This window comes from Tauraco erythrolophus, chromosome 2 (genome assembly GCF_009769465.1).
Source record: "Tauraco erythrolophus isolate bTauEry1 chromosome 2, bTauEry1.pri, whole genome shotgun sequence".
Classification (NCBI taxonomy): Eukaryota; Metazoa; Chordata; class Aves; order Musophagiformes; family Musophagidae; genus Tauraco; species Tauraco erythrolophus.
Genome location: NC_141466.1, coordinates 23,613,952 through 23,628,540, shown reverse-complemented (window position 1 = coordinate 23,628,540; position 14,589 = coordinate 23,613,952).

The following is a 14,589-nucleotide window of genomic DNA, read 5'->3' as shown; positions in this document are numbered from 1 at the left end:
ATGTAAAGTCATTCCCTCCCCTGACATTATGTGGAATCTTGTTAATGACTGTTAACTCATTAAAATAATTTTCCATTTAGTAAGTCAGTTTGCAATCCTCATCATAGAACTTTGTATTTTATATAAACTCCAAAAAACTTGTATAAATTCAATACATTTATATATTTGTGAAGTATGTGTCAACTCAGTAATGCCAATGACTAGTGATAGACAGTCCATTTTGGACAAAAATTAGTTTGAAGTGGCTTCTATCCCTCTGCGCTTTTAGATGAAATCTTACTGAGAGTTTGACATTTTTCCTCCTAACTTTTGTCCCCTCAGGTAATTCAGGCAACAGGATGAGAACTAGGGGAAAATAAAATTGGAAGGCTTTCACATAGAAGAATTTAGTCTGCATTAATTAAAAAAAAAAAATTGCCTCTAAGGTCTTCTGAGTCACATATATCAGACAGAAGTGCCTATATGCATCACCATGATAGTGAAAAAATCCTGGTACACTAGGCAATCAACATCTGAAAGTGAAACACAGACACTGGGGAGATGAAAAAATAATATGAAACTTTTGTATTTGGGTATTATTTATTCTACTTCTTCATAATGTCAGCCTTAAAGTTATTTTCTTTCACCCATTTGTGTCCTTTACTCTTCTTGATGCAACATGGTAAAAAAAATGTTAAGTGATCTTCTGTGACTAATGTGTTTAGAACTTAAAGGAAGACCAAGTTTTCTGTAAAAGCCCATGAAGAAAGCAGAAGTGAAATCTAACACAAAGCTTTTTATTCTTGTAGAGACAAGTATTCTCATTTGGTGATTCATTTTGTAAAACCTAGATTGAATGGACTCATCAAAATGATGAGAAAAAGCATCTTAACCCAGAAAACTCCAGAAAGCTTTGGAAATGCAAGTAGAAGCAAGAATAATTGGCTTAGTTTCATTCTACCTGTCATTTAGGAAAGCAATGAGTACTCCTGGGATTTCTTTTGGGAATACATTATGGGAATTTCTGTTGGCTAAATTCTGTCATCTATATTCATTTGGAACAGTTCCTTACTGAGTGAGAAGTCTCTTACATTGTTTTTTAATGTAAAGTTCAATTCATTAACATGAGAAATGTCCGGATGTAAAACTTAAAAATGTATATTTAAGGCACAGCTTTTAGGATTTGCTTGTACTAAATCGTAATCCAAATCCCCTAACCCTCATGCTGCATTTTAAGTGCAATGCACTTAAGTCAATAATTACCTTTGTTTTAGTTCTAAATAGTATTTAAATACTTAGATTCAGCATCAGTGGAACTCTCTGAACACCTCCAGTCTCTTGTTTAAGGTTGTGACCAGAAAACATATTATACTTTTTTTTTTCAGAGATTTAATAACTTTTCATTCCTCTTCTGAAAACAAAAACCACCCATCGATAAGATACTCCTCCATTGTCAACAAAGTATATTAATTGCTTTAGAATGGACTGGAATCACAAATATGATCAAAGCATAACAATTTTCTTTGTTAATTTCAACCATTGCAAGAAATAAGGTACATAATCGTCTTTAAGAACAATAATGTTTCATCCTGCTCTGACAGGAACTTGCACTGACTGCGTACCAAATACAAAACGATGTAGAAGCATTTTCTGAAATGTAGTCCTACCAGACTACCAGTAATTACTACTAATATTTACTAGTTAAGGAAGTCTAGATAGAGTATCATTTAGTTAAAAGGATCCCTGGCCTGAGGAATACAAATCTATTCCACATAGAAAGCAATAGCTGCCCTAATCTGCCAGCTACTACATATTTTAATGCAACACTATCTTGATGTGTAGAAAGGAATTAAAGATTCTTAGAACTAGAAAAAGAGAAATAAAAACTGTGACTCTGCAGAATAATGTTGCATATGCAGTGGGAAAAATGTTTAGTTCTGGCTCCTATTCTTACCATTTGTTTCTCTTTTGTATCCCTTAACAATTTCAAATGAACCATAAATACATATATCTGAAGGCCCTGAACCCAGTCTCAATAAATGACAACATTATGAAGTCTCCAGTGACATCTCAAAGCATTTTGGATCTTTGTGGCATGATACAGTAATCTCAGCAGGACAGAACTTTGTGGAAGGTCATCAGGAGCAGCGGAATTTCTTGATAATGCTTGGATTTGAAATATATATTCTTTGGATGTTGTCTATCGGTATCATTTCCATTAAGTATGAATGACAGAACATTAAGAAATAGTAGAAAAAATATTTAGGTATCCAGAGCCTTCAGTTCCTTAAGGTTTCTAGGAAAGTGAGATTCATTGGAAGATATCAGCACCATACAATACTTCCTTAAAAAAAAATCTGAATCTTTTTGCTTATTATTCTCATTTTTCAGCCAAACTTTGTAATCAAAAACTTATATGTGAATCCTAGATGTTTTAGTAGCAAGAAGTATTGTTGGGTTTTTGTGTTTTTGTTTTTTTTTCTTTTGAGACTAATTTTTAATCTGAATTTTGAAATTGTACCAGCAGTTTACTTAGTATTGTCTCTTTTACTGAAAACATATGAACATAAGCATATACCCCGCAAAGAATCGTAATGGTGAATATATAATGTTGCTGGACTGGCACAGAGGTCAGTGACCATACTTTTCATGGGCTCTAAAGGCAATAACCTATAAAGATCATGACTACAATCATAGCTACTTTTTGAAACATAGCTTGACACATTCCTATTTCCCATTGCATATGATTATTATGAAAAAGATAAGACCAAGTTCCATTCTTAACTTCACCTCGTACACAGTTTAGTATTTAGTCATTACAAATTGATTTAAATCTTAAGCACTCTTCTGTGTACAATAAAAATCCTATGAATGTCATCAGATTATTAACTATGCAGAGTGTAAAAATAGAAATTGGAAATCTGCTACATGTACCAACAAGGAGAGGTGCTTTGCTGGACCTTGTTCTCACCAACAATGAAGGGCTGGTGGGGAACATGACGCTCAAGGAGAGCCTTGGCTGCAGTAATCATGAAAAGGTGGAATTCAAGATTCTTAGGGAAGCAAGGAGAGTGCATAGCAGGCTCAGTATCCTGGATTTCAGGAGAGCAGACTTTGGCCTCTCAAGGGATCTCCTCTTTAGAGTACTATGGGATGAAGCCCTGGAGGGAAGAGGGGCACAAGAAAGCTGGTTAATATTCAAGGATCACCTCCTCCAAGCTCAGGAGCGGTGTATCCCAACAAAGAGAAAGTCAGGTAGGAATACCAGGAGGCCTGCGTGGATGAACAAGGAGCTCCTGGACCAACTCGGGCAAAAAAAGGCGGCCTATAGAGGGTGGAAGCAAGGACAGGTAGCCTGGGAAGAATACAGAGCGATTGTCTGGGCAACTAGAGATCAGGTTAGGAAAGCTAAAGCCCTGATAGAGTTAAATCTGGCCAGGGACATCAAGGGCAACAAGAAAAACTTCTATAGATATGTCAGTGATAAAAAGAGATCTAGGGAAAATGCAGGCCCTCTCCAGAAGGAAACGGGGGACCTGGCCACCCAGGATATGGAGAAGGCTGAGGTTCTCAATAATTTCTTTGCCTCAGTCTTCACTGGCAAGAGCTCCAGTGGCACAGCCCAAGCCACAGAAGGCAAAGACATGGACTGGACTGGGAGAATGTAGTACCATCCACTGTAGGAGAAGATCAGGTTTGAGACCATCTAAAGAACCTGAAGGTGGACAAGTCCATGGGACCTGATGAGGTGCATCTGCGAGTCCTGAGGGAACTGGCAGATGAAGTTGCTAAGCCACTATCCATCATATTTCAGAAGTCGTGGCAATATGGTGAAGTTCCCAATGACTGGAAAAGGGGAAACATAACCCCCATTTTTAAAAAGGGGAAAAAAAGAAGACCCAGGGAACTACAGGCCAGTCAGTCTCACCTCTGTGCCCGGCAAGATCATGGAGCAGATCCTCCTGGCGACTATGTTAAGGCACTGTGATAATTTGATGTGTGTGGGGGTGTTCTGGTGGCAGGGGAGGGGATTTGCTCCCTGTGCCACCAGATCTGAGTCCCATCCCCCCCGGGGGGGGTTGAGCCAAATTGGCGCCTCTGCGAATTGCCCTATTTAAGTTGGGACAAAGGGTCGGGAAAGAGCTTTTTGCTCAGGAGTGAGGAGAGGGGAGGAGGGTGCTGCCCTCGCTCCCGGCTCCTGGCCCGACGACTGCCTGGGCCCGGGCCGGCGCCATGTGCTCAAGATGGCGCTGGGGGAGCCGCATGGGGGGCTCGGGAAGCGCCTCGCTCCCGGGGTGCCCGCCGGGCTGAGCTCCTCTAGAGGGGATTAAGATCTAAGAGAAAACAACCACAACGACCGGGTCAGCCAAGATGGAGCAGGAGGAGGGGTACTGGAGCTGAGATTTCTCTTGCAATCGGTGTGAAGATGGCAGGCAGCCCCCCTGCAACCAGGGTGTACTCGGCGGAGCAGAGACCCACTCGTGGCCCGTGGAGAAACCCACGTCGGGGAAGAGATGCCTGAGCCCAGGAGAGGTCGTGGAGCAGGGGGTGCACGACCAGGTACTGTTAATAATGGGGCATGGAATGCACGACGAGGTCGTGGAGGCATCTGAGATCCATGGGATGACCCACGCCGACCGACGCGAGTGGCAGCAGCTCCCTAAGAGGCCGAGACTGGTAAAGCCCGAACTGGTACAATCCATGGGGAAGGATTGCAATCCTGCGGGCAGGACTCACGTTGGAAAAGTTTGGGGACTTTTTTTCTTCATGAGTAGGGGATCCACCGAAGCAAGGGAAAAATGGTGTAAAGACTCCTCCTCCTTTAAGAAAGGAGCGGTAGTGAACAACATGGATGAACTGACCTGCACTCCCCATTCCTTGTCCCCCTGCGCCGCCGGGGGGGAGGTTGAGCCAGGAATGAAAGGAAACAGGGTGGGGAGGAGTTGTTTTAAGATCTGGCCTTGTTTTCTCTTTTCTCCTCTCAAGTAACCGGTTTCGTTCCCTTATGTCTCCTGTTAAGTAACTGTTAATAAATTGTTTTGTTTTATGAAGAAAGCCTGAGTCATGTTTTGCCCGGGACCGTGGTTGGTGGGTGCTCCCTCTCGGTTCTTGTCTCGACCCTCAGTCCAAAAACCATGACAGGCACATAGAAAATAAGGAGGTGATTGGTGACAGCCAACATGGCTTCACTAAGGGCAAATCCTGCCTGACTAATTTGATGGCCTTCTATGATGAGGTTACAGCATTGCTGGATAGGGGAAGAGCAACTGACATCATCTACCTGGACTTATCCAAAGCATTTGATACTGTCCCACACGACATCCTTGTCTCTAAACTGGAAAGACATGATTTTGATGGATGGACCACTCGGTGGATAAGGAATTGGCTGGATATTTGCACTCAAAGAGTTGTGGTCAACGGTTCAATGTCCAAGTGGAGGCCAGTGACGAGTGGTGTTCCTCAGGGGTCAGTACTGGGACTAGTGCAATTTAACATCTTTGTTGGTGACATGGACAGTGGGATCAAGCGCACCCTCAGCAAGTTTGCAGATGACACCAAGTTGTGTGTTGTTGTGGACATACTGGAGGGAAGGGATGCCATCCAGAGGGACCTTGACAGGCTGGAGACATGGGCCTGTGAGAACCTCATGAAGTTCAACAAGGTCAAGTGCAAGGAGATGGATGAGAAGCTCAACATGAGCCGGCAATGTGCACTGGCAGCCCAGAAAGCAAATTGTGTCCTGGGCTGTATCAAAAGGAGCGTGGCCAGCAGGTCGAGGGAAGTGATTCTGCCCCTCTACTCAGCTCTCGTGAGACCCCACCTGGAATACTGTGTTCAGCTCTGGAGTCCTCAACACAAGAAGGACATGGAGCTGTTGGAGCGAGTCCAGAGGAGGGCCACAACGATGATTCGAGGGCTGGAGCACCTCTGCTATGAAGACAGGCTGAGAGAGTTGGGGCTGTTCAGCCTGGAGAAGAGAAGGCTCCGGGGTGATCTTATTGCAGCCTTCCAGTACTTAAAGGAGGCCCACACAAAAGCTTGAGAGGGACTTTTTACAAGGGTACGTAGTGATAGAACAAGGGGCAATGGATTTAAACTGAAAGAGTATAGATTTAGATTAGATCTAAGGAAGAAATTTTTCACTGTGAGGGTGGTGAGGCAGTGGAACAGCTTGCCCAGAGAAGTTGTAGATGCCCCATCCCTGGAAGTGTTGAAGGCCAGGTTGGATGAGGCTTTGGGCAACCTGGTGTAGTGGAGGATTTCCCTCTCCATGGCAGGGGAGTTGGAACTAGATGATCTTTGAGGTCCCTTCCAATTCTAACCATTCAATGATTATATGATTCTACTCAAACAGAGAGAAGAAGATCTTTATTTCTAACTTAAAATTCAAAATACATTTAGTTATTTTTAAAGATTATTTTTTTAATAAAGGTATTTCTCATACAGTTTATTTAGCTTTTGGCAAGTTTCTCTTTACTGATTTCAGTTTTATATTTAATGAAACAATTCCTGATGTTTATGTCAGTTTCCATTGACTAACTTCTTCAAACTATTCTGGTTTTCAGTGATGTCTTATTTTAAGGTAATGCTTGAGTTTTTAAATAACAGAACTAATCACCTCTTCATGAGAAACAAGATGTTAGTTGACTCAATAATTTCAGCTTTCAAAAGAGACTAAATATCATCCTGAAATTATATATCCTATTTGTAAGTTATGCTGACAATATCCCTTGGGAAACAGTGACAGGTGCCAATCAGATTTGCAAAACAATATTTTTGTTTAACTGCTCAGCATTCTATCTGTTGGGAATTCACAACCACAGATAATATTAACTTTGACACATCATGTCTCTGCATTACAACAAATGACTTTTTTTAAAGCTCACAAAAAAATCCTATTTCAGGCAATTGAAAAATTTTCAATGAATTGTCTGGATGTAAAGATATTTTTACGGTTATGTGACAAATTTCATACACATTTTTGAGTGATACAATATCGAAGATACAGAAAAAAAAGCGTTTTCTAGTTTTACAAAAACATTGCAAATTAAGTCTGAGTTTTTTGACTCCTAGATGAATATATCAAATGGGAAGGAGTTCCATTTCTTGGTCTCCAGTTCCCCTAGAAATAGGAAATATTAGGAAAGCATATGGGATGAAAATTACAAGAATGAAAGCACGCACAGAAAAGAGAAGGGAAAACAAAAAAAAAAGTGAAGAGCTTCTGAAGCAATTTTATAAGGAAACTTTTAAGATTAAGAGATATTTAAGGTAAAATTTCAGACATAGCTCACTCAAAAGGATGAACATTTGCAGCGTGACAGTAAAACAGAGATTCATGTGATTAAAAATTACAGGTCTTAATTAGTTTGACCAGATTAATTTTAAAAAGCAATCTAGACATATTCCCATGTTTTCATCTGGACATCTGGGAAAAAAAATAATTCAGTGTGAGTAATAACATATAATCTAACCCCAGAACAATGATACCTCAGTAGGTACACTAGAAATATTCCATAATCTTCAATAGGAGCTTGCTTGCTCTGTCTTCTCTACAACTGATATTTCCCAACTTCATTATTATTTCCTCTCTCTCTTCTCCTGAACTGTGACCTTAATTTTGTTTTGTATTTGTTTCGCTCTTTCTGCAAATAGTGTGACTTTTTGACTGCAAAACACCATGTAAAAATGACTGAACTAGGTATATGAACAACACTTTTCAAGGGTCCATACTTTTATTTCAAGGGTCCATAGTTTTCTTATTTTTCGGATAGAAGCTAAATGGCTGAACAGTCCTTGAAATTCTTCCCTGAAAGTATAATACCAAGATCTGTTGTTAACTCTAAAATATACTGTATGGTAAGATGGTTTCCTGAAACAATTTAAACTTTTCAGGATCAGTGACCATGGATATTGGTCAAAAGATAATTTCTATTTGATGTCTAGTAGCTTGTAGACATATAGTGTATTCTTATACTATATTTGATTTTCCTTGCCTGGAAAAACAGATGATTCCTTCAGATTTAAGACAGATTGAGTAAAAATTTAGGAAGTAATAAGAGGAATTAGGGCTTGATTTCCAACATAATGTGATAATAAGTTTGAATTCAACAAGGTTGTTTGAGATTTTGTCTCAATATAGGATATAATAGAAGATGTAAAAGTGATAGGCCAAGTCAGGTGTTAGGCAATTACTGTAAGTGATAGAATAGAATAGAATAGAATAGAATAGAATAGAATAGAATAGAATAGAATAGAATAGAATAGAATATTTCAGTTAGAATGAACCTGCAACGATAATCTACTTCAACTGCCTGATCAATTAAGGACAACCAAGTTAAAGCATGTTATTAAGGGCATTGTCCAAATGTCTCTTAAACACTGACAGGCTCAGGACATTGACCATGTCTCTAAGAAGCCTGTTCCAGTATTTGACCACCCTCTCAGTGAAGAAATGTTTCCTAATATCCAGACTGAACCTCCCATGATGCAGCTTTGAACCATTCCCACACGTCCTGTCATTGGAAACCAGGGAAAAGAGACTAGCATCTCTCTCCCCACTTCCCTCCACAGGAAACTGTAGAGAGAAATGAAATCACCCCTCGGCCTCCTTTTCTTGAAACTAGACAAGCCCGAATTCCTTAGCCGCTCCTCACAAGACATTTCTTCCAGCCCTTTTGTCAGCTTTATTATCCTCCTCTGGATGCATTCAAGGATTTGAACATCCTTCTTAATATGTGGGGCCCTGAACCGCACACAGTATTCAAGTTGAGGCTGCACCAATGTTAAATACACTGGGACAAACACTTCTTTTGATAAGCTGGTTATACCATGTTTGATGCACCCCAGGATGTGATTTTCCCTCTTAGCTGCCAGGGCACACTGCTGACTCATATTGAGCCAGCTCTCGACCAGCACCCTCAGATCCCTTTCTGCAGGGCTAGTCTCCAGCCACTCCTCTTCCAATTTATACATGTATCCAGCGTTACTCAACCCTAGGTGTAGAATCCAGCATTTTGACTTGTTAAATTTCATCCCATTAATCATAGCCCGATGCTCCATTCTATCCAGATTGCTCTGTAAGACATCTTGGCCCTCGAGACAGTCAACACGCTTCCCAGTTGGTACCATCAGCAAACTTGCTTTTCATTCAACTCCTTCATCCAGACCATTGATAAAAATATTAAACAGAACCGATCCTAGAATAGAATCCTGAGGAACAGCACTGGTGACCAGTCACCAGCCAGATGTAGCTCCATTCACTACAATCATTTGTGCCCTGCCATTCAGCCATTTCTTCATTCAGAGTACCTTGTACTTGCTCATCTCACAGTTGGACAACTTGTCCAGAATGATGCTGTGATGGACAGTATCAAAAGCCTTACTAAAATTCAGAAAAAACTACATCCACTGCCTTGTCTTCATCCATTAGAAGAGTGACCTTACCATAGAGGGATATCAAATTAGTTAAACAGGACTTTCCCTTTGTGAACTCTTGTTGACTGTGCCTGATAATTGCATTATTTTTTAAATGTCATCCAATAGTGTGGATATTAAAAAGCTAGAAGCAGAGAAATTCTCCGGCTGCTGCAGCATCCTGTGAAAGATCTTTTCCCATGCAGGCTAGCTGAGAAACACCTGTAGCTTGTTACACTGGGGAAGTTGTTTTGAAACAGGTGTCATAGCATTCAGCCAATCACTTGGGGAGGTGAACGGTCAAGCGACCAATAGCCTTGACCCATCTGGTGAACCACGTGATTTGTAATTTATTAAGGTGGGGCATTTCCTCTTAGAAGGTTGGGGCATTTCCTCCTAAAAGCAGGGCATTTCCCTCCTGAGTGCTGGAGGTACATCGGCCTCCTTAGGAGCTGCAGCCTGAAGCCTCCTCATTGTGACACAATAGTACATGGTATAATCTTCTACATAACTTTTCCAGGAACTGAGGTTAGACTAGCAGGTCTACAGTTTCCTGGGTCTTCCCTCACACTCTTTTGGTGTGATTATCAAAGCAAAAGAAAACAATATTTGAGTTATCCTCTCCTGCATCCTACAGCCATGTTAAACTGACAGTAAATGAAAAGACATGTGCTTTACCACTTCAGAATGAATTAATCTTTTTCATTTGGCTGTACACCAAAAAAACTTGAGGTCTCGATTGTCCTTATGAATGTGATGAATCCTGATATCATTTCTTAAATGAGAGGAAGGCCACATGCAAAATATAAAAGGATGAAAATATCAAAGCAAGTAAAGCCTGAATGCTAATAAATCCCAAATAAATTGGCCTACATTTTCCCATGTAACTAATTTAGGTCATAGACTTCATAAAGAGAACCTATTAGCAAAGTCAAAGGCATTAACCTTTCCTTTTTACCTTGACAGATGAAAATACACTTATCAAGAACCGCTGTCGTCTAATCCTTCATACTTGATGCCCTTACGTGCAATACACACTCCTTCATTAAACTTTACAATTTTTAGGCATACAGCTCATTCCTAAACTTCAGCAAATCTTTGACATATATCATTGATGACACTGTCTGTATTTGCATCAAAGTCTTTAAAGAAGCTCCTTAACAAGGAGACTCACTTTCCAAGCTTTATTCTAGAATACTTTATGAAAATACATAAAAGACTTTCACATTGAGACAAGTGAAATGAATAAAATGCTATAATGACTATTAGTACCAGAACTGAAATGACTTGATATTTTATAAAAGAATGTACCATTTAAAAAGTTAGCAAGGTATATTTTATATAAACCCTAAAGGAATCTCTGAACAAATAGCAATATTACATATAGGTTCAACAGATAATCACCACTGGATACTAACCAATGAGCTATTCAGTACAGTTATTAAAATACTGAAATAAATGCTTGAATTAGAACTATGTCTGAAGTTATTTTAAATTATCATGTAACTATAACTACAACACTTATATGGTATTAAAACAAAGACCATCACAAGATTCTTGCAAGTATAAGATCCATTTGTAAGTAGACTGGCTTAAAGAACTGTTTATTGAAGCTTACTGAATGTCTAAGCATGTAAGCAGAGCATTTTGTGCAATTCATATTTTAATGCTATTTAGCAGCTCTTAACATAACTGTTCTGAAAGGCCTATCACACTTCAGGGTAAATGGAAGGTAATAAAAAAACTTCAGATTGAGAACTCACACCAGAAATAGCCCCACAAACTAGGAAATGCATAAAACAGAATTTGTTACCATTTTACACTTAAGGTGATTCATCAACAGCAATTTATACTTGAAGGAACATTAGATTATTGATTTTACTTCCTTTTGTAAACTGTTAAAATGTAGAATCTTTATCTCCATACTGTTTCATAAATCATGAAACATACTCTTGGTCTTCATCAAATATTGACTTATGAATTATGTTTTTTTAATAATAAAAAAGAAAAAAAACACCTTATGCTTCACGTATTTGTTAATTCTTTACCATATAGAAACTATAGTATATTAACTATAACTTAGCACTTTATTACCAGTTTGTACATTAAATATTTGCAAAGATTATATATGTTGAAGCCATAATTACAGATGCAAATTTTAATTGGAAAAAACCCAGGTTGTTTAGATTGGAGGAAAAAAAAAAGTAGTTAAGGAATTAATTTTTATTTTTTCATTCTACTTTTCTAGGCTTAATCATAAGATTTTTCTTATTTTGCTACATGCAAGAAAGTCAAATTCAAATATCCATTAAAATCTCAAAAACTTCATGTATGATGTCTTTGAGCTAGAAATGTATGATTTCTAGAGCTAGAAATATTTTACAAATCTGGTGGTATCCAAAACTTTACACAAATCCCCTAAGAACGGTATGTAAAATATTACAAAATTTGCCTAACTCTTAAGAACAATATATTTAATTGAGTTATATTTTATATTTGCGATTCAAGTCTTTTATAAATTTATAATCTCATACTATCTGTAGCATTTTACATCCATGTAATTTTCCTTTTATTTATAAATTCATCCATGAAATTTACTACATTTATTCTATATCAATTACAGACATTTATAATTACATAGACATGGTTATATAGATATGATTTGCTCATGAGAGAGAATGTGATTATGAAGGGGCATTTTACAGATAATGAACTTAGGACCAGAAACACACTTGTGGGATAGGATGTTTGGATGTCTTTTCCTGTAAGACTTACCTTTCCTTGGTGCTGTATACACAGATATTCAATGTATCATATTGTGGCATTCAAAGACAATATAACTGAAATCTCTACAGAATTTTATTTTGCATGTAACATAGATAATGCAAGATTGGAATCTAAAGTAGAATTATGAATGGCAAGATTTTCTAGTTTTGAAAAAATATCAACACTAAGTTGGGGAAAAAGCTACATCCCCTTTCAACATGACAGAAAGTGCTCCAGAGTGATGTGCTTTCCTAAAAAGGCTGCTAAGTGTTTTTCCTAAAGTGAGGAAATGGCTTCAAAACTGCTAATGTCCCTTCTAATGACCACAAGTTGAATCACATGCAACTTAAAAACAAAAGAACCCTCTGAAATGTATCATTCATCTGACACTCAAAATCGTCACTGAAATTCTCTGGGGAAATCAGGCATATATTTGCTCTAGGGGAAATCAATTCATGTTCTGAATATGTCATACTTACAGCATTTTATCCTCTTTCATCCCAGCTAATCTAATAAAGTCATGTTGTTAACCTACCGTGTGGGACAGGATAACTGAATTTAGTGAAGTGGCAACCTGAAAGGCAGAAGAGCAGCCTATACCTCAGTGGCTCAAACTGTTTAAGTCATGTCAGAAAATCAAGTTTATATAAGAAAGACTCATATATCCAGAAACACAGATATTCACAGTGCACGTTATATTGTTATACAGTTGTTCCCTGGGGATAGAAGTGACCCAGCTATAAATGTGCCTGCTGTTTCAGTCTCAAGATAGGCACACTGATCCCTCTGTTCTGCTGGATGCCACAAAGAGTGGTCTTTTGCAGAATGGTATCACTTTAGCACAGAGTTTCATTTCTTGGCAAGAAAGTGAGGAGTCCATTGAAATACTAGTCTCCAGAAAGGTTCTTCTGGAGCTGTCTTGTAAACAGCTCTGTTCTTCTATTCACATAACTTAAATATGAACATAAACCTTGCTTTTTTTCTTCAGACTAGCTCAGAGAACACAACCTTCTTTTGAGAAACAATATAACAGTACAAAATGGTTTCAATTAGCTTTTCTCAGCTCACAAGGCAAATTCTGGTTGTCAGGAAGCAGTAATTACATTGTTATTTATAATAATCTGAATTTACTCAGTAATTCTGTGCATACATTTTGTTCTTTTATTTATTAATGACTTTTTCTGTTTTATTTTTGAAGGGCTTTTTAAAAGTTTTTTTTATTGTTTTATAGAGCTCAAAGCTGATCTGACTTCTTAAAACATTTATTTTTATGAACACTTCAAATGAAACAAGCATTGTTTGTATATGCAGTAAGTGAAAGCAAAATTTTAATTAGTAGTTCATTTTTAAAGTAATGATTTTGATATCTTCAGAAAATACCGATTAATGCTATAAACATAAAAAGACAGAAAAACCTTTTGTTCAGATGTTCCTATCATAGGCATTTTATAGTATTTACTAGCAAGAAAAGAATAAAAAATACTGTGACAATAATATTTCCACAGTTTTGTGAATGGTTCAGTAAATTTGCAGACAGATTTAATAGAACAAAACTTCTTCATGTCAAATACTTCATTTCTATCTGAAGTCTCTGCTTATAAAGGAAATAATGGAAAGCCCTTTAAAATATCATCTCTTGAGAACATCAGAGTCAGTCATAACAGGGAGAAGGAGAATGATCCTATGTTATATTTTTCATTCAAAAATTTTAAAGTGAAGGTCAAAAAAACTGCCCTTCTTGTAATGAATATAATTCTTAAAACTTCAAGGTATGAGCCAAACTTTAATTAACAGAATCAGGAAGCTTTCCTTGCAAGCATGTTCCTTCATAATTGCATCTTTTCTGGTAAATATTTTCTTCTGTATCGTTTGAGCCTGTGACATGATAAACTATTTATTGATTTTGATACGTGACTAATCTAATACTAAATGGTGGCTCTAAGGATTTAATGAACTGCTCATCAGCCACTTTTGTCTGGTGAGATATGGATCCTAGATAGGAAGTAAAAATCCCACATATTTAACTTGCTAATTGTTCATTTTTAAATTCAATCTTCTGTTGTTTTCTCTCCAAATGAATGACTTACACATCGAAGACACCAGCAAAGCACAAAGATACTAATTTGATAAGAAACTTTTCTCAGAAGTCTCAGATGAATTCTCAACAGAGAAAACCTGAGAGAGGTTTACTTACCTAGCTCACTGGGAAAGTATTATATTTGATTCTGTTATATTTCAATATCCAGGATTTATTTTTTATTCAGTTTCCAACAGATAAAAGCAAACTTTATTTTTGGAAGTCACAGTGTGAAACTCAACCAAGTTTTGGTAACAGAAATTTCTCCATTGTGTTGAGATAAAGTTCATTTCTGAAAGCCAAAGGAAGCCAAGGAATTCACAGCATGAACAGTAAGCATCTAACAAAGG